Raw genomic sequence first — 22,453 nt, forward strand, 5'->3', positions numbered from 1 at the left:
CCACTTCCTGTCTCTCTGGCCAAACCCCCGCCCCGACCTGTCTTATATCCCTAGCCATCTACGGTTGTTTACAGGCCAGTCTCTAGTCCAACAAACTCATTGATTTCAACCTCTCTCTCTTTCTCCAGTCGTCTCTCACTCTCTCTCTCTCTCTAATAAACACACAAACACACTCTCCCTCTCAGCATTTCTGCCACAGCCCCCACCCTTGCTTAGTAACGGCTCTAATTGCAATCAATTAGGAAACTTCAGAAGGCTGAAATAGGAGCTGTGACATGGGGCATCCGCTGAGCTGGCAGAGAGAGAGAGAGAGAGAGAGAGAGAGAGAGACTGTTGTGTTGGTGTGGAGGGATGAGCTAATGGTAATAATGTGATTGATGTGGCCACAGCATCTGAAAGTCACATCATTTTTCACACCAGGTATTGATCCGTGACAACCGCCTCCCTTTAGCTCCAAGGCTCAGTGGATAGGGAATGGTACTCATGCTGCCACATTTGGGGGGTTGGAGTACACCCAACGGAAATGTCTTCAGTGATTCTCCTGAAGGGTTTGTGTCATTATGTAAAATAAATGTGTTTTTGACTTATTTACATTTGCGCAAAGAAGTTATGTACTGATTGTTTTTTCGTTGGTTAGTTCTTAGTTCTTGCATTTACATAAAACCTTGGCCCATGGATCTAAAAGAACAACTTCTATTCAGTGCTGTCCTAAGTAGCCGGTTGCATGAACGAAGTAGCCTGCTCGGATGAGAGGCAAAACATCTTCTAAGACAATCAGGACAGTCCAGTTGCAATTGATTCAATGCCCTGAGAATGCAATGACCTGGATGAATGAGAATATTCTCAGCAAAACGTTTAGTTTTGATGAGGAATTTGTCATTACAGATTCACGGTCAGCCCTGATTCAAGTGACGATACATATGGTGACGCAGGAGTCACCATATTCTCCTTTGAATGACAGAGCGCTTACACTACGTAAATTTCATTAAATCAGTTCATGTTCTTCATCTATTTCCACCCATTGCTGAGGCTGGTCCATTTTAAAAATCTGTGTTGCAAAAGACATACAGAGTTAATCCTATGACGTTCACAGCTGATTCTCTGCAGCTTTTGAGGCGTGGTTTTCAAAGGCCTTTTTAACCAACCTTAAACATGTTCTTTGGGAATTCCAAATATTCTTCTTGTTCAAATGTCGCATCAAAAGACTGATGTCCATCTTGTATATTTGAGAAAAAAGAAATCTGAGCTGTATGAACTTGACCTAAAGTCTTTGAAGAAACTGACATTTACTGTACCTGTCACAAAATGACTCATGTAAAAGTGTAACATCTGGTGAACAAGGCTGCAGCCCGACCAGATAACTGGATTTAATTCAAGTTGAGAAAATTAAATACAGTCATGCTTAAAGGTAATAAAAGGATTTAACTAGCAGCACATTTCATTGCTTGTAGACAGCATGAAATAGCTTGTCAAAGTCTCCCATCTCTGCTGGAAACCACACTTTGTTTTCATAGCATGCAGCTATAGCGTCTACTGTAATGGAGTCAAGAGCAGCTGATCAAACATCGTCCTGACCTTCCCCATTTCTTTATTTCAATTTGTTTACATATGTTCCACTGATTGGTCCCAAGACACAATCTCAGAGACAGCTTTACTTGAAAAGTCTTTTGTAGAGATACAACGTCCTTCTCCCAATGAGAGTCAAGTTTTTTCTCACCCAAAGCAAACATTATAAATACTGTTGTATTTTTCACTGGGGATGCTCCTTTGCAGAAACCATGCAGGTTTTTTTCAGTGTGTTACCAAGGTGGAGTTTACATCATCATTTCATTCAAAGCTAATAAATTAATAAAATGGTCAATTTTTGATCCGTAGCCAAGGGATTAACAATAGGAGTACGAGAGCGGTCATTTTGGCTGTTTTGAAACATCGATATGTAATTCCTCTGCGTATAAGATGCTCCTGGACTCTTGACTTTTCCTAATTCTCTATATATTTCATTACCATGGCACAATTCTATGGTATTAAACAAAATAAAAATAGTTACGAGTCATTAATTCTTTAAGTACAGCCTGCCAGTCAATTTGACTGCTCGACTTCATCTTAGCACGCTGCACTGGGACGGCGCCGCCGGTTTTCTATTGCAACCAGCGGCTGTATTGAGAAACACTGCTGGTCACCATGATCGATAAAATAAATGTTAGTGGAGAGAGTAGAGAAGGCATTGCATCTGCTTCAAAATATTGTCTGTCTAAGGATGAATTGCCCGTCTGGCACACAGTGAGTCCGAGTAAAATAGTCCTCCTGCCCCGTCCGAGATGAGCGTGTGGTAAACTAGGCTGTTAGATGTGATAGCCATGACAATGTTGGTAGTACATGCCAGAAAATCGAAATAAATAAAATAATGAGCGTATGTGATGCTTGTTGACATAATTCCCTCATGGAAAAAAAGAGGTCCGGTGTGCGATTGGGACAGAGTTGTTTTGTATGCCACACTTCAGATTGACTTCGAAGTGAAGTGCAGTGAAGTCTTTTGCGACACATGTCTCTTTTCTTTCGGCACAAAACTAATATATTTTATAACCGTATAGCACGAAGCGCGAGAGCCTTACAGGACCCGTCAAAATGACTGCTCTCATAGTTTGAAGCGTTTCAAACTGCTAGTAGCCATTGTGTTTTCTGTTTGTTTGTTTTTTTTAAAGACACCCGGTATATTCTTGGGTCTCATATTTAGCTGTCCTTGTCTCAGGGCCTCCAAACCCTTTTATCTTGTCACCCTAATGCATGCATGTGTGTGTGTGTGTGACAAATAGCAAAAGAGTGCCAAAGAGAGTGCGTGAGATAGCAGGATAGGGAGATGGGATGATCAATACGGAGACGTCAGGAGGTCTGCTTCTACCAGAGAGCGAGGGAACAGGACACCGAACAGTGAGTGGAGGAGAAAGCAATCGAGGGGAGACAGTGAGGAAAATAAGTCAGTAGGCGGGGGTGTGGGGGGTGGATGTAACGAATGAGGCGTTTGGGGGCTTGCTTGCGTACAGTGGGAACGTATCAAGGAAGAAGGAAGAAGTATGAAATGATTTTTACTTATTACTTTAGTACTAATTAGTGATGTACGGTACTGCATATTTTGGTATTGATATTGATCATTTGCAATAAATGAGGAAGACGCGTTATCAAATTAATCAATTCAATTAATTTTCATGACATTCAAGTGTTTTTGTGATGTTTGTGTTTTTATCATTAAAAGCCAGTACATCATTGGTGATTAATTAGTTATAATCAATGTCTGGATTTTTTTTTCTTAAATGAACAAAGTGATCATCGGAAACAGTAAAAACGGTATATATTCAGGAGAATGTACAGTATCACTGCACCGTCACAGCTCATACAGATTTTTAAGCACATTTTCTCCTTAAAATGAGCACATGACATCATGACAAAGTGTGTCCATATGACCCAGCACCATTATGTCATAATCACACGTTTATTACTCACAGCAGGGTTCAAACCTTGAGCTTCTCCTTAAAGGAACAACAATAATAACATAATAATAAAAATTAAAAAAAACAGCAAATGTATTTATAACATTCTTTTGATGCATAATTCAGGCAAGATAAACATCAAACGGGGAAAGAAGCGAACTTTATTCCTCAACATCTAAAAGCTTCGACTTGACACCCATAATGAATATTTAAACTTTGATGACCTTACCCTCCATATGTCAGTGAATGATTTATCATTTTCCTCCCACCTCTCTATTTTTGTACCTTTTGTCTTCGTTTGATCTTGCTCTCTTTTTTTCTTTTGACATTCTTTTGTTCAATTGCCGTCATCTGAGATTTTTCAAATCTTTAATCAAGACAGAACCACTGCGAGATGAGAGTTAGCGGACCACCGCAAACGAACACAAATGAAAATAAGTGAATCGAATTATGTTTACACTATCTGTGGAAATAATTACATCGTAGTTTTCTTTACACAATGTCAAGACCGGATGATTACGTTTCACCATGGGTTCTGTAAACAGCATAGTTTAATGGATGACTATACAGTGTAGCACATGCCCTTCGTATTATCAGATGTATGGGGTAATTATTAAATAAATGAATAAATAAATAAATTGTGAGTTTATCCCAGCTTGGGCCAAACATTACCAAGCTACCTTACTTAAGCCAATTTGTTTTGTTTTTTGTTTTTTTTACAAGAATATGTTCTATGCAAGCCCACTAGTCAAACACGGCATTCTGATTAATATTGCGTATATGGAATATGAGTTCAGCAGTAAAATCCCCCCGTTTTTGTCCATCTCAGGAGGTGGACGTTTTGCTCCTTGCTGTCGAGAAAATGTCATCATATTTGCTCAGGGCTCAGATAACGACCAATCATGGCTCAGCCTCACAAAGCAGGTGAGCCGCGATTGGCCGTTAGCTGAGCCCTGAGCAACTGTGATGTCATTTTCAGTCGACAGAAGTGACAAAATGGCCGCACCCCGAGATGACTAAAAACAAGTCGATTTTGCTGCTTAACTCATATTCCACAAACACAATCTTATTCAGAATGAGATGTTTAAACTAATGGAGGTGCATAGAACATATTATTGCATATGAAATGCTGTATAAATGAGATCACAATTAATTTAGGACAGTTATACTGTTTTAATACATGCACATGATGCAGACGATGCAAAGGCTGGTTTAGGTCAGTGGGAAGAATCGGTTTCCGTTTTCATTTTGGGAGACAAGTGATTTGCTTAGAGACCTCGGGCAGACGACTCACAGGTTGCAGAAAAGAGTATATCACGAGTGTGCGTGTGCATGCATGTGCGTGGAAAGATAAAGTGAAAGTCAGATAGGGTGGGACTGTGTGACGGGCCATGCACATGTGTGTCCTCCTGCAGCCATAATGCATTAGTGTAAGCTGATCCTTCTTCTCCCTCGTGGGCCCTAACCTTGGGACGGACGGAGATGCGGGTTGCATAGATTTACCCGGATAAAAATACGACTATTGGCAGTCCACACCAGAATCATCTATTTCAGTGGTACCTTTTTGTAACGTGACGTGTAATGTGACGTGCGTGCAACTCAAAACAGAAAATGAATGGGAATGCCGTTAATGCGTCGCAGCGCCCTGAAAAACAACAGCAAACATTTTTTGTAACGTGTTTTTTGATAGCAAGCTACTGCTGTGTTCAAATAAGGTGTTGAATGTTTTATAACTATTGCGACATTCTTATTAGTATTGTTAGTCTGTTTATGCTGTTCCCATTTTCTGGTCAAAATTGCTCAGTTTGAGTTCTTTGAAGGAATGTTGTTGAATGTGAAACAATTATATGATGATCCAAATATTGATTTTGATCAGTTTTAGCAGAGGTTGGTCCTTTAACACTATTGCAGTCATAACTGGAATATTAAACACACATTTCAGTATTCTTTATGCTTAATAGTTCTCCCAATACAATTTATAACTTTTTTTTTTTTACAAGATAATCTGCTCAGCTAAACAGAGTCCCACAAGACTTGAGTAGAAAACCAAGCTAAGCAGCATTTTTAAATCAAATAATATTTTTGCAGAATCATCAAAGTTACTTCATTTGCTTTTCTCTTCCAAAAATCCCCTGTTGTAAATCAACTAACCTGATTGCATTCAAAATCCCACTGCCCAGATACTTAGACCAGTATGTCAGCACTTGGTACAAGTACTGTGAAGGATCAAAATAATCTCTATAATGAGAATAAATACTTGTACAATGTGAAATTGATTATCGAATGAAAATAAATTAAATGTGCTGACAGCAATACAATATCCCTTCCGAAACAATTACTTGTAAACCTCATTATAAAACAATCTCACGTTTTCGGGTATAGTCAATTGACGCGCGCTTAGCCCAACGCCCGTGTTTGATGAATGGAACTTATGAAGATAAGCCTCACTTTGATGGGCCAGGTAGAAACATCCCCACTTAATATTAAGAAAACACCTGAGTGCAAAGGGGTCATTTACTTACTCTCTGACTGACATTCGCTCAAACACACACATGCACTTTTTTTGGCACACATGCGCTCACACACGCATGCACGCCTTGGGACTGAGAAGGCCTTATTATGTGAGCCAGAGGAAATGCAGACACAGCAGAGGACAGGCCACCCATTGATCCGAGTATAGACTCCTGGACTTCCCTGGCTCGACTCTCCTTTCTCGCTCGCAGCGATCCCACACTGTCTCCGTCCTTTTTAACCCGTTACTTTCTGTCTCTCTTGTGTTGTCCGAACACCTTCTTATCCACTCTCTTGACACTATTTCTGATGCTGTCTCTTTTCTAGTGTTATAATCTGACCAAAGAGCAGCCCGTGTTCCTGTTTACATGCAACCGCTCTCACCTGAGCCTTCTCCCCTTGTCTCAAGAGAGCTTTGCTATTCTTTCACATTTCCTGGGACCCAGAGGGGAAAATGTTGTCCAGTAATCAAAGTGTCCTTGAGCAAGACATGGAGCCCGAGTTGGTCCTGAAGGGCCTGCAGCTAGCTCCACCACTATTGGTGTTTTTGTATTCTGAAAGAGAGTCAAGTGCTCTAAGTGATTGCAGCCTTTTTCATCTACCATTCTTGGAACTTAAAAAACATTGTTGTTCCTAGAAACTTGGAAAGGCGAGCACAATGAAATAGTCAACAGGGCAGAAATCAGCAGCACTGTGTCATTTGATGTATTTAATAATAGCCCAAGACTCATACTTAGATTAATGCAAGATGGATTTACTATTTCCGAATTGAAATTCCCCAAACCACTGAATTACACTTGTAATATAGGTCTATAGGCGGAAAACCCTCAAGTACCTGCCGGGCCCATGCTGATAACTTTGACCGAAATTTGAGTATGTGCTGGCTAATAGAAGCTAACGCTGATAACGCTGTTGGCTAATGCTAATCTATGCTAACACTGCATCTCTTCAGACTAGCTGCCAGTTCGAGTGCAGGGAAACTGCGAGCAACAGTGTTTTGTGAGTTAGCCAAAATGCTACGTCCCAATCCTGTAAAATCCATAACAACGCAGCATTTTCGGAACTAGGCAGCTCGCAAAAGATGCTCTGCGCTGTATAATCTGAAATCCAACTATTTGTATAAACGCAATTAAAACATCAGTTTTGCTTAATATGTCTCATTTAAAGAAAAGTACCACCAAACATGGATATCAAATGTAATGTCCTGAGTTGAGTAAACCATAATTTGCAAGTATTAATTCTTACTGCCGGAAAACTCAAAACATTAAAAGCCATCTCTAACTATGTGCTTATGTGCAACCGCAAAGAGTTCAAATTAGTCGAGGGAGGATAAAGAATAGTCTTTCTCTGAACAAAGGTAGCGGGGGAGTTAAAAGTTGATAAGAGGGGCAAAACAATTAAAGCAGAGACTATTGACTGTGGAGAGTTAAGTAGGAAAGAAGTAAGAGAATGGCTTGTGCATCACTATCAGCCACTAAGACCTCTGAGACCTTCGATGAAAACAAAGGTGTCTTCTGTGATGGACAAAACAACACTCAAGTGGCAGGTGATCCTCCAAATCCTCCTCCTGCATCCATCCCCTGAGTCTCACACTAATTTTCTTGCTTAGTCTTTTTTAGTCCCTCTTCACCATCTCCTTCACCTTGTCTCTCGTTGCCAACACTCTCCACCCACTTCCCCCCTCTCTCTCTTAGCTCTCCTTTGTTGCCCTGCTCCCTTCCCTTCCCTTCCACTGGACAGGCTTTTATATGAACCATGTGGACCTCCCTAGCGACATGCGGACCTGAACTATGTGTGTGTGCGGTCAAGGTGCTGACACATCTGTGTGTTTGTGTCTGTCTCTGAATGTGTTTGTGCGTGTGATGGAGGTGCTGACATGTCAGATCTGAGCTTGGGTCTCCGGCTGACGTTTTAACGGCATTCTTGTACCTTTTTGAAAACAGAGGAGAGGCAGATGATGAGGGAGCAAGATGAAGGAGCACAAGAGAATCAAATTGAGACACAGACACGAAATGAGAGAAAAAAGACAGATAGCCACAGGACCTGTCTTATCTGAAAGAAAATAGAAATATAACCGATGACGGTCAAGTGGCCAGCGCTTACAAGAGAAGAAGTGAGATGGGACTTCCCCCACCCAAAATGAAATGAAAGTTTGTGAGAGTTTCAAAGGACACTTCTTAGAGCTTTAAGTGTTTCCTAAGGACTCTTGTCGACTGAAAAGGATCAATCATCTGCCCATACCAAGCTGCCTCTCCGAAGAGACATCGACAGGATTTCTCAGTGCACTTAGTTTTGTAGTGTGTTTGAGCTTAGTACTTGAGGTCAATTTTAAAGGTGCATATGGAGACGGAAAACCTGTTCCCTCGCGACGGTTCATAGACTTTACTCAGGTATACAGCAGGCTATATTTCACTGTTTTTGATTAATAATTAGGGGTGTAACAAAAAACGGTTTGAATCGTAAAATCGTTTTTGGATTAAAAAGATGGGAATGCATCGAATCGAACCGAACTGAATTGTTCCACTTTGAAATATATTGAGATACGGATCGAAACGTCTTTTATTGGGGAGAGATATCCGAATAAACCCGAAAAAAAACAGAAAAACACATAAGGTTGAGTAGACTTTCCCTCGTCTGTTGCTGTTGAAACCAGCCTGTAAAAACTGCACCAAAATCATTATATCGTATCTTGATTTTATTGACCTAAGATACACAAGACAGCAGTATTACATGGTTTTGAGCCAAAACAGGTTATTCCACATTCCTGTGAGTGAATCTAAACTCTTATTTGTCAGTACTTGTCGAACCTTCGAACGCGCTGCACAACAACGGATCGATCTTACACTGCTGTTTTGATTGGCACTATTGGATATGTATTGATTTATATATAAAACAACACATTATTTTCCATACAGCTGGTGAGATTGTGCAGGTTGACATAATGAAGTGTCCGGCGAGTGTAAATCCATTATCCAACTTGTCTATTCGATGTAGCGTGTCAAAATGTATGTGGGCATTTACAAACTATATAAAGGAGACTCTCAAGCTCCTCAAAAGTGAAGCTAACGTCAAAAATGTCTGTGTGGGTGTCTTATTAAAAGTGATTGATGCCTTCTGTTCTCTCAGCTGTTGAGAAGAGATGAAGGGACACAAGTGATGCAAATCAGATTGGAAGCTGCCTGCTGGCATCTGACTTCAGGATTGGTGATTAAAAACACATTATGACAAAGAAAACATCTGGTGGCACATTCAAAGCCTCCACTGAACAGTAACATGGCGCTGTATTAGCCTGGCAAAACATGCACAGAAGATTAAAAGTGGGCCACAAAAGTCCAAATGTAGATTAAATTACACTTTTATAGCATCACGGTAACTGAAAGCAATCTCCAAGCAATTTGTTTTAATGTCCTAGTGTTTTGTGCTGTAGTTCAAGTAGGAATTAACATGGTAACTCAGTGGGAAATATATTTCATCCCTGATCCGATCCACGGAAAGACATAATGATCTTTGGTTTTTTTCCTCTATGTTGTTCCCAAAGTAAATATTGCCTTGCCTAGTTAGTTATATAATGAGATAATTAAAAATGTAAATAGTGAATGACAAATTCGTACAATTCTCCTTAATAGCAAAATGCCAAAGGACAGCATCTGCTCTGGTGGCGATGTCGTCTTCATGATGTTGTTGGGAATGCACGGACAACTGTGGGACTTTTCATGTGGAGAACGTGACATGTGATTGCCATCAAGGTTGTTGCGCTCAAAAGATGGAGCTCAATTTCAGGTCATGGACATGCTTCATCACTCCCACGCATCCCATTGCTATCAAACAATTTTTAAAATGTCGGCTGAAATGACAATTGGGACGAGCATATTGGATAGCAACGCCGTAATTTGAATTTTATAGCTCTGCAAAATGAACCCGATTGGAAAACAACTTCGAGCAGGGGATATGTTGTTTCGAAGCCATCTATTTGCTAAAGTCTCCCACAGTTTTAGTAGTCATTTACAGCCCTTGGAAGTTAGCTCATTCGTTACCGTAACATCTTCAAGGACGTATATGGAATCGGTCGTGTGTTTTGCATTTTCTTGGCTTTTTGTGGCTCTTTTGAAATATTTACTTCCAATGTAAACATTGTTACTTTTATTTCATACATTTGACAGTCGTAAACTTCTTTTCACACAACGACCCACGACAAAGATTTGTTTGACCCAGACTGGAAATACGCAGTAATATTTACAGAGCAGAGCATTCCGCCTACGTGACGGACCGATCCGTCTATCCGCCTATGACGGACGCTCGTTTTGTAGGCGATAAACGATAGATGGGAAACTTAAAAAAATAGTCGGAAGACTATTTTTTTTCCGTCGGTGTTTTGCAGAAGGGTGAGATGGAAAACGGACAGTACAGCGGACTTGGAGGAACGTGATTGAAGACCCCTGTTATATAGCGAAGAATATTTATATACATTAATGAAAAGCCCACTGGCTGTCTTACAAACTTAATGCATATGGATTTGCCTCAGACCCACAAAGAGGCGCGTACACAAAAATCTGGGGCCAAGCCTGACGCTCGTCTCTAAATCCCGCAGTTGCTCTTGTGTGAATAACTGACTTAGTTGCTAATTAGTTCGGTGCAGGACTTTTCTTCCCAGGCCCTGGTTGTGTTTTTGCGCATTTGTGTGTGCTGCGTGTGTCGCTCATGCAGTGGAGGGGTTAATCCTCGCTACTTGTTGTTCTACATCACTGCTAACCCCCCGCCCCCAACACACACACACACACACCAAACCCTTCAACTTTCTGTCTGCGTTTTCGATCACTTCCTTTTCCTGCTGAAACTTTCTACAGTTTTGACTCTTGATGCACTCTTGTACTATGTTGTGTCTCTATGCAAGTTGAACTGCAATACCCAATTATGTTCCAACTAAATTTGAGCCAAAGTGAGTATTTGGTAGCCATACAATGACATTTGCTTGGGATACTTCCACCTGTATGGACAGTGCAGAGGTTGCACAGTATCCATTTCACTTCTGCATTCTTCAGCACATGTTCCATGCACATTTACACATTCAGCACTATTTTTCAATATCAATTTTTCCGCTCCATGTATCCATCTCCATCTCTCCCAAATGAGTTGATGACAAATGACTAATCCAGTCATGAGCAAAGTTCTCAGTATTTCCCATGCTTAATTTGCCGGAATTCATCCTCAGCCCATTCCTTCATTAATGAAAGTCCATTCTCTCGACTGTTGCTCTTCCTTGTCCTCTTCCTCTGTGTGGACTAATGAAAGTCTGTAGTGTTGCTCTAATCCCCCTATAGCGGTGTGCTCACAGTTTCTTTGTTGGTCAAATCGGACTAACGCCCTCCGTCTCACTCCGCAGAACAGGAGGCCCTTTACCTCATGGACACACGCACATGCACACCCCGACACACTGTGAATGTCATCCGATAGTAGTATCCAGAAGGAATCCGATTTGTGTGTCCCTGCATGACAGTGAATACAGTACTTAAAGCAAGACTGCGATAAGTCACCAGGGCTCTTTTTGTCCCTTTTAATTTCAACAAGATCAAGTCGTCTTGAAGCAGTTGGATTTACTGTTCCCTAAACATTAACTAGGGGATTCACAGTAGCGGGGCACCAAATTAATTCTTGGCAAAACAATGCACCGTAACAGGTGATTCATAAACACCCCGGTGAGAACCCTTTAGACGTGCTATTACTAAGAAATATTTGTGGAAATGACGAGCAATGGTTGCCTAAAGGGATCATGCGTTATGGGTGAGGTCTAAAGGGATAAAGGGACTTTGCTTATGGGTCACCGATGGCGCAGTGGTGCGCTCGCCTGACTTCGGTGTGTTCAGTTCCCACTCAGTGATGGTGTGAATGGTTGTGTGCGTTTCCATACTGTATGCCCCCGTGATTAACATGCAGGCCGTCCAGGGTGTAGTCTGCTCTCCGAATTCAGCAGAGGTAGGCCCCGGCTCTAAGTGACCCTGAACAGGATAAGCTGCGTACAGAAAATGGATGGAAAATGGATGGACCTTGGTTATAGCGAAGGCTTCACTTTGCAAGGTGTGGAAAATGTCATGTTCCACTCGCTCTGAGGCATTACAATGTGTCGCAGCATGAGGGAGTGAAAGTGGACAGCTCCCTCCTTACAGCGGCTACTTATTTAAATTTGACTGACAAATGAGTATAAAAGTGGAACATTGGTGGATTCAAGCCCATTTCCTTTTTCATTTCAAAGGCTGAGTCGAGTTTTTTTTTTTTTTTTTTTTGGTGCTTAAGTATTAACTAAATGCTGTGATGCCGGCAAAGCAATATATGTATTGGTTAGGCCTTAGGACAAAAGTAGGGAATAGGTAAGTTTTTCAACGATTAACAGAGGATCGGTTCCCAAAACAGCTGCGCATAAGTGAGTTTGCGAAGGCTGAAATGCGTATCGATTAGAGCAATAACTGAAAAGCACAACTTGGTGATATCACTCTGTTTACACTCCAGTGCGTGCCAGTTAAAGTTTTACTTCACTCTGATTTTGCATACGTTGTTAAAGTAACGTTTTCAATATTTTTTATTATTTATTTTTTTTAACCATGCAATATGTTTACCTCCGTATAATATAGTTGTATTGCTATATTGTATTTGTTGTTTTGAGCATAAGAAAATTCATTTAAGTGATCACTGTTACTGGACTGGTTCTTGAGTTCAACTACTTTTATGCTCAGTTCACATGTACAGTGTCGTAAACAACTGGGGGATGCCTGATGGGCTACGAGTGCTTGTCTTACAGCTGTGAAATTCTTGGCACGATCTCTTTTTTGATGAGTGGCTGGGATAAATCACATTGTTCGACTGCCTTATAGTAAATTGTGTTAGGTTACAGGATTATGTTTCTTTGCCCCCTACAGCTACCGAGTCGACTTCGCCATTTGAGTAAAAAGTGCTCTGCCCTTGACATCAGCATGTGGCCACCATTAAGGTTTGATTAAATTAGATATTTAGCATCTCTTCATGGCTCCACAGTAAATCAGTGAAACCATGACCTTCCATCGGTATTGATCTGCCCTTGGTGTGCCTATTCTGTAGCAACCTGCACCTCGGCAGCAGTCCGATCCTCATTTGAGCCTGCGCATCGTCGTCGGTCAGAGCCGTAACTTCATTCGGCCGCGATGCAGGCTGACCCTCAAACTGCTCCATTATAGGGCCGACAGTGACCTCATTTAACCTCTGTCTTCTCTCCAAAGACATATACAATGTTAATGGCCGATATCGATGTACTCAATGCTCCAATAAAACATATGCAAATGTCTTAGTCAATGTACTGGGGTAAAACGGAATGGACTGTCAAAAATCTGCGCACATGATAAATACAGTATGAGCTGTATTGTCCTTTTCATTTATTGATCCCCCACCCGCCACCCCACCACCCCCTACCGCCTTCCTGTGCTTGCTGCCGGCATTGAAGCATCATTGACGTTAGAAAATGATGTGTTTGAGTGTGTCCGGGGGTGTTTTGTATTGATGCTACATTGCTCTATGGATGGCAATGAGTGAATGCACATCGGCGTGCATGTGAGAGGGAGTCGGACTGTACACAGTGCTGACAGTGTTTGTAATATTTTGCTGCCATTAGAGTGCCTGTTTATGGAGACTGTGCAATAAATCACAGCAAAACATAACCAAACAAAACTGAGTGTTTATCCGTAAGGAATGCTGTTTTCAGCTGTAAATGCGGCTTCAGTTTAATTGTTTCTGTTAGAAACGGACTTGCGGCAATGAAATATAAGATCCTGCCCCCAAAAAAGTCAGATTATCTTCAACCCTAAAACAGCATTTCTTTTCAACTTCAACTTGAATCCAAAATATATAATTATAGGTTGTGAAACGTTTAGAGTAGGTATGTTGCGAGTCATGTAAATTTGAATTAAATAAAAATGAAAATGATGAGCTCTTATCGAAGTTTGTTATATGGCAGTTTTACCTTCGTACTTGTTTCAAATGTTTTGTCCATGTATGCGTTGTCTCTCGCACTTATCCAGCAGCCAATTGCGGAGCAAATGTGGACCAATATAACAACCATTCACACTCACATGCACACCTATTGCCAATCTAGAATATTTAATTCTCTCTTTGTGTTTTGAGTTTCCTCGTGTCTTGACTCTTTACAGTTAAAATTAGACGTCCATATTTTGAACCACTTCTCTCATGTGGAAAGTTAAACATGTGCAAGTCAGCCAAAGGTAAGGTCTTGCCCTGCCAAAAGAGATTTTTAGCTTACATGGTCTCAGGCAATACTCCTGTGATTCATACAGGGTGTGCGAAAATTGTGGCCGCGCGTGTGTGATCTCTTAAAAATAGGAATTGAATCTTTTAGACGGACGAGGATCATATTTGCAATTTTTTTGGAAGTCAAAAGTGAACTTCATGAGTGAGTCTAACGTGTAGAATATGGATTTTGCCAATATTCATTAAGATAAATCATAACCTGGTGATGTTTGCTAGCCTATTCCTAAAAAAACTGCAGACATGCTGCAGTCCTCTGGAGGTGCTGCGGGTCAAAAAGCCAATAAGAGTGCCGGTTGAGGAAATAAAGCCGGAATACAAGAGCGAGCCTCGCAGGTAGCTGAAGAGTAGAAAGCACATACATAAAACAGCAAGGGACACAAGCCCTCAGACAGTAAGAGCATAAACACTCCAGATTGTAAGAGGGTTAGGGTGAAAGGTGTCCCGACCTTCGGCGGAAGCTGCCATGAAATCAGCTACCCGGCTCCTTGCCTCGGGCCTTTAGCTTGAAGTGACGGTAGACTTAAACGGAGAATAAAAGAAGCGGGCGGCCGCTAATCACACTTTGGCCCTGCGGGCTCAAGGATTCGGTGCAAACACCTCTCGCCTAATGTGTGAAGAAATTACAATCCGGGCCCGTCTCTGCCCTCCTGATTTTTGCCAATCAAGCCGTTTACAAGCCCGTTTCTCCCTCACTCTCTCTCCTTCTTAGTCTATGAAGTGTAATTATCTCATCACATAACAAATTTCCTTCCTTCCCCTTTAACTATTTTCATTGGCTTTCGTTAGCCGCCTTTCTCCTCCCCCTTTGTGTCTGCTTCGCCTCCCATGCCTTCGTCACCATGCCTCTCAGCAAGTCCCTTTAATACCCCTCTATCTCTTAGCACACGGAAAACCCATTCAACTCGAAGCAAATCTCAAAATGTCGTTACTGCTGCCAATTCACAGAGAAAAGACATCCAAAAGAGCTGCAATGATTAGCAACCTAGCCATGGGAGAGGTTTTATGAGAAGATTAGGGTTTTACAGCTCAGCTATGAATCAGTGTGTTAATTCAATTATTCCAACAATAATTCACTCTACCTTCCAGCAATATGAGATTGTCAAGAAACGGCGAGACTCTCGAAAGAAATGGGCCTCTGCTCGACTTGAACTAAGAATGTATTGAATTCCAATAAGTCACCATGACTCCAGCAAAATAAGTAATACAATAATACATTTCGTGAATTATGAGAAGTAATACTTAACATGTATTTCAATAATTATATCTTGCTGAGTTAATTTGAGCAAAAAGGTATATAGGGAAAATTATATTTATTTATTTATCGCCTTACAAAACCCAACAGTATTGTAACTGTAACTTAGCCAGGAGACCCTTGCTGAGAACGAGGGGGAGGGGGGGGGGGGGGGGTGCAACCAATGTATCAAGTCCCAGCCAATTTAGAGCATTCTGACTGATCTTTCAAGGCTCACAGAATATTGCATTTTATGTAAACACAGAAACTACCAAATCAAAGATGAGACTTTCATCACAAACAATTTTGATTCTACCTTCTACCAGTAGAATATGAGGTGGTTTCACCCAAATCACTTATTTTGTCACCCCCCCCCCCTGCCAAAATGCAGAAAAAGGAGCTTTTTGTGAAAGGATATATTTTATACACAACAGTGACTTTTATGCTCAGAATTTTTGCCTTAGTGACTCCTCAAACATCTGAACCCTGCGTTTCTCTAGAATACCAACAAAAACAATAAAGATGTGCTTTTGATGGCAAAATGATGTATTTGCAATTATCACCAGTGTTACAATCTTATTATTTATTGCATTCATCTGACAACATTTACAAACTATTGGCATGCTATTTATTAGAAGCAGTAGTTTGTAGTATGCAGTAGTGTGTGTGTGCGCATGTGTCCATGGGATGTACATTATGCCGTCGTTTCAAGTTCTAAATATTTTCCCTCATTTTTTCCTCTTTTTTCATTTTTCCTCCTCACACTTCTGAAGTTATATGTGTGAGAAGAGCAGAAAGACTCTACCTGCCCCTTCCCTCAAGGCAGTGAAGGTTTTCGGATTGCATATGATTACAGCTATTTTCACAGAGTTCCTTTTGTTTTTGCAAGGACTTGTAAGGACTAAGCCCTCTCCTTGAGGAAGCAGGAAAAGGTAACAAAGACAGAGGAGATGAAGGAGAGTTCTCAGTTTTATTAGAAAATGTACGGTGTGTCACTGAAAATGTGACACTTGCTTATCTCATGCATCATTCTTTTTCTAGTCTTTTTAGGCTTCTGTGGTTTCCTCTCTTGTTCATGTTTAATGTGTACTTACTTTTCACGGTCCTTACAGAAAAAAAAGCACAAAAAAAAAAAAAAACATCACTGACCAGATGATATAAATCAGTCATTGAGCCCTCACGTTAGATACACACATGAGAAAAATATTGTCAGTTGGCTTCCATTAAAGCGAAGCCAACCCAAACTTTTTTTTTTTTTTTTCCGGAATATGTTTTTTTGCAGGCCCACTACTCTAAAGACGGCATTCTGATTAATATTGCGTTTGTGCAATATGAAAATCCACCCATTTTTAGCTAGCTAAGTGGGCGGCTATTTTGTCACTTCTTTTGACTGAAGATAACATCAAAGTTGCTCAGGGCTCAGATAACGACCAATCATGGCTCGGCTTCAGAAAACAGGTGAGCCGTCATTGGTCGTTATCTGAGCCCTGAGCAAAACACTTTGAACTCTGAACAAAAAGGCACTTGGTTGAAGCTTACTTTCAAACAAATAAATGAATGGCTGAGTCCCGCTCGTATTCATGAAATTAAGCCCAATTTAAATGATCCTCCTGTAGCATCTTCATCTACATTCCGTCATCATTTTGTCACATGCGCGACATGCAGTCAGCTCTACACTTGAATGAATACGACCATTTCACTTAACAATGTAAATGATACGGTATATTTGCAAAATAATAGCCAATTACAATATTTGACCTGATTAATGTGATTTTTGCTCCCGAACCTCAACGTATATTTTCACACAATGGTTGTCATCTGTCACGTGAGGTAATGTTTGTTTTTAATAAAGTTCATGTAGGGCATAGCATTAACCCGTGCGTTAACCTGGCTCTCCGCAGACCCCTGACCTCCAGTATATTGAGATGAAACCATAGCTTCCACGGCGAAGGCAAAATGTTTTGCTAAATTCACCGAGCAGCGACGGCAGTCAACATTTTTCACGTCGGGGCCTCACTGATCGCAAGACAAACTAGAATAGCTTGAGACGTATTTAGAGCACTTCAAGTCATTGCTCATTCCAACACCGCCCTCTTTAAACAATCTGGGGGAGCCCTGCTCACCTTGAAAAGTGCTGAGGTTCCGTCTAATCTTTGCCTCCTTAAAAAAAATTACCTTTCTGAAAGACGTTTCAGTTCAGAGAATCAATAGATCACTGGGGCTCCAAATGTATTATCTCACAAAAGGAAGGCGGGGGGACTGATTAAAGGGCGGACTGAGCAGGAGCCGGGTGAAGATGATGAAGGGATGCAGATGAAGAGTGCAGGAAGCAAATGATCTGAGGGAAGTGGGAGGAGTGAGCCGGCGCTGGATGGATTGGATTGAGCATTTGAAATGGGTGACTATGCGGAGGAGGGCAAATTAACGGGCTGGGTGAAAATCCAGCAAAGGAGCTATAAATGCATTGCCAGGTAGCCATTACGGGCTGTCAAACGTTGAATTAGGGAGATGCAAATCAAATGAGATGGTCGGGGTGCTAGGCAAATTGAAAAGTGCCTGTAAATAAGTGTCAGAATGGGAAGGCGCTGGAAGTAGCTGGCAGTGCACAATAAATAAGGATGCCAACAGGTCGACATGAAAAAAATGAAGACTAGTCAGTCATGTCAAAGCTGTTAAATATTACAGAGATTTGCTCATCACGTCCATGTTTAAATGGAAGGTTCTTCTTCAGAAGGCTTTTAATTTGCATTTAACAGCTAATGTAAATAAATCGATCGCCCCAAAAGGAGTCTCTTATACTTTGCCTGTCGTCTAAATGCCCAAAAAAACACAACAAAAACAAAAACCTATTACTTAATGATTCTGTGAAAGATTTCATTCCATTGTGTAACCGTCCATGTTCTGTGTGCATCAGCTACGGAGTGCCAGTTTAAGCACGTGATCTTACCAAGCAATATTTATTTGTATGTAATCCCGCTTCGATCATGCACATTTGGAAGTAAACCGCACACGGGCTTACAAATCAATAGTCTCATTTCACAGCTTGTGCAGCCCAGGTTCACCATTGCAGAAGAGGCAATACACAGACAAGACAGAAAGTTATATGGAGAGATTGATAGATTGATGGAAAAATGAATCCCAATAAATAAGTCGTTCCAGGTTGTACCGTATAATGTTGACTAAATTGGCGTGTGCCATTCTTGAGTAGTTCATTGGAGCTCCTGGTGGTAGCACGTGCTCTGAATTTTGTGTGGTCCTAAATTACAAAAGATTAAATAAAAAATATACCTTAAGCACCATAAATGGTGTATACATGTATATCACACAGTTTAGCATTACCAACCTCATCTAATGCCCCTTTAATGTTTACTAATTATTGTCAGGCACCTACATGGCCACCTACATCCTTTATATGTTATAAGAGATGCTCCGAATTTGCTTAAGAGCTTTCCATTACGTTCATATCCGAGCGAGATGACCCCAAAATACTTGAAGGAAAGGTTGTTTGAATTCATATTTGTCAATTCTTACAGCGAGAGTCAAAGGTGGCACAGCTCCTGACATTCTCTGAGAGTCGCAGTATGTCACTGATTACAGCCTCTCCTGTTACTTTCTTTCCTCCTTCGACATTAAGTTCTCTGCTTTGTCCCATCCCGCTCCTATCCCCTGACATTAAGCTGACAGTTTTATCCATTTGCAGCTTACAATGAATGCAACAACAGCCTCCCCATTAAATCCTAAACCGGTGACAACTCCAAAAATAGGAAACATGAGTCTTAACTGCAAACATTAGGCGCAAAGACTAATCTTACTCGACATGAGTCATTGGGAAGTTAACTGCAATGAGTATTCACTTCTTATTTACACTGTTCTCCTTAGCTCTGCCTCTTGAGTGATAAAGTCAGGCAAAAGAGGGCAGGTTGTGGAGCTGTTAGTTCAAACTGGGTGACTTGTTGGGTATGAATTCTTCATATGCAAACCACTATCTAGTAGGGATGTGACAATATAGGCAATATCATGATATCGCGATATTCAAATTGCCACCATATATCGTCGTCGCCATGACACGATATTAATATTAGCAAATATGTTTAAAAACCCAAGTTGTTTTCCATTTGTGCAGTTCCAGCACCCTATGTTGGTTAGTTTATTAATGCAGTTGAATTTGATGCCACCTATGTTTAAGACCCACGGTAATCGCCAGTAGGAGACTACGACTGGCCAAGCCTATTTCTTTGTGAATGTTGTTGTTATGAAAGAAAACAATATTGCAATGTTTTTTGTTTTGTTTTTTAATATGAGCTTTTTACAATATCATGAGCTTTTTATAGATCGTCAACCTCACCACAATATTGTGATAATTATCGTATCGTGAGGTTCATACTTTGATATTATTGTCTAGGGCTGTGCAATTAATCGAAATTCAATTACAATTACGCTTATTACAGTCCACGATTACAAAATTGGCATAATCATAACAAACGATTATTAATATGCATTTATATCCAACACACTATTTGTTTACACAGGGAAATCAAACTTATATTTATACATTTGCATCTTTTTTTTTTTTTTTTTATAATAACTAATTTGATCAATTTTGTTTGGTCCAAAAGAAGCTTACATAGTGTTTCAAAGAAATACATTTGTCTTTATATTTTTTACGTTTAAACATCTTCTTGTTTTGTACCATAAAAATCATTGATCGTTTCAATAATCGTGATTTCATTGATTACCAAAATAATCGTGATTAATGTTTTTTTCATAATCAAGCAACCCTACCACTATCAGACAGATATGGCGGAACAAACTTAAGAGTGTATCCATTTACAAAAGTGTGTGCTCTTGTGAGTCATACACAGCCCTTAAATTGGTTCTACTACACAGACACACTTAGATAATTACTGAGTGTGTGTCTGAGTACACATGAAAGTAATAGAAGGGGGACTTTGGTGGCAATTTCCAGGCATTTCACACAACTGATCTAAACAGCGTATGCCTCTAATTATTGTGCATGAGAACCAGCAACCGTTTGATTAACATTCATCTCGGTGTCAACTCTTCAAAGCAACGGCAGACAATAATGAGATTTAAGGTACGGCTGCTTGGCATAAGTGGATGTTTGTCGCATTGTAGGAGAAATACTGTGAGGTGATTCATTAATGTGTTTACATTTCCCCCCCGAGAATTAAAAAGCGAAAGGCAGTTCAATCATTTGTATGCCAAACCTAAACCCATCTTTGAATTATCACAAAGGCCTCAGATAATTATGACTTTCCAGTAAAGTGGTGTGTTTTTCAGCGCTCATTTGTTGACATATTTTCTATTTCCTCTCCGGTGCGTACACCGATTGACAAAAAAGGAGTGTGAAAAGCTGTTAGAGCGATTGTGTTGTTAAAGTGATAAGATGCAATGGGAAAATATAATGAAGAATTTAACATGCATACCCTCTGGCTTTTTTCCGACAAGGTAACACAGAAAATTCAATATGAAAGTGAATCATTTTCTTTAAAAAAAAAAAAAAAATCTTTTGATATGATTTTTCTCATTCTTGTCTGTTTTAGCCCAAGGGCTAAAAATCTCAAAATGGAGATGGAAAACATTCAGAATTATGAGCTTTACGAAAAACATAGTCCATGCTTTTGTCTTGTGAGAAGAATAACTGAGGACTTCAAAACCTGATTTCTGTAAATAGAGTATGATCTCATTCTAAGTAACAAAACATATGCCCTCATGTGAACTTCAGTCAATGGCAGAATATGATGGATCTTGGCGTTACATCTGTTGCTCTCAAAGTCAATCAGGCATTTCACAAGATTTGCTTCCAGAGCCGTAATATGTCCCTAACGCCTTATAAACTCTGTCAACTGTAAATCTCAGAGTTTCTTGTTTTGACATTTCCATGCAAATAGTTCCCACACACAGGTTGAACATTTCTTTGCAAGGCTAAATGATCACTGTTGTGATCTTTTTCAAGTACTAGAGATTTCCTGCTCTCCGAAGGGTTAATTCACCCAGACAGAACGGTTTGGGGAGTTTGTGTTCATAGATATTTGGCTGATCGCTGCGGGAGACCCGACTTCCCGACTGCCATGTGAGTATCAGGATTTTACATGTTGGGTATTTAAGTGCTGCTGCAAAAGACTCTGAGAAGAGTTCATGATATAAGGTAGACAAACAGTTATATAACCACGCAGAAATTTGCTTGTGTGTGTCCATTTGGACTTGTGGATATTGTACCGTGCAACAATGCATGTGACTATCTACTGAATTCAAAACTTTTTTTATCATTTCTATTTGAACTGGTTGGGGAAAAATGCTCTAGTACAAAAAAGCATAGCATATGTCAGGTTTTAAAAGCGCTATTTTTTCACTTTTTTTTTTCAATGAAAGTGGTTAAATTGACGGTGTATGGCCCATGAGTGGAGGAGAGCAGGCCAACAGGAAGCAGTGACCCTTTGACTTCTTCATTCGTTGCAAGCTTCTCGCAGCATCCGCCCGGGATTCTTATGTTGGCAATTTCCTGAAATGTGTATGAATGAATAAGATTTGCCTCGGCCCTTTTTTGTTCCTCGCCACTGTGCGATGACTGTCACGAGGACAAAAGTTCCACGTGAAGAAGGTCACAGGCACTTTTCACGATAGTTCTTGGCCATTTTGGTCCACAGAAAATTAAAGTTTGGAGAAAACTATCTGTCAGATGGATATTTACAGTGTTTGCTTTTAGACAGGAAATGTTCTGGTTTGTAGTATACTTGTTGTCAATGATTTTTTTGGGGCTTGCTTGTTGGATTTTTTTGTTTACTTTGTATGCATAGATTCACTGTAACAGTTTCATTCATATTTTTCATGTTCTGCCTTTGTTATTTTGCCTTTTGCAGAAATGACATAACTTCAGATTGTCTGCAATGTTTCAGTTATGAACTAAAATGTCATCCCA

The 22,453-nt window shown here is 40.4% G+C and overlaps 1 protein-coding gene across 7 annotated transcripts in view; it reads left to right on the forward strand.

The window, feature by feature from the left end:
• Window positions 1-22,453, forward strand: part of cntfr (ciliary neurotrophic factor receptor) — a 282,361-nt gene that overhangs the window by 146,332 nt on the left and 113,576 nt on the right. The gene's annotated exons all lie outside the window — the stretch shown is intronic.

Source organism: Filicampus tigris, chromosome 15 (assembly GCF_054856515.1).
Source record: "Filicampus tigris isolate MCC_2025a chromosome 15, RoL_Ftig_1.0, whole genome shotgun sequence".
NCBI lineage: Eukaryota > Metazoa > Chordata > Actinopteri > Syngnathiformes > Syngnathidae > Filicampus > Filicampus tigris.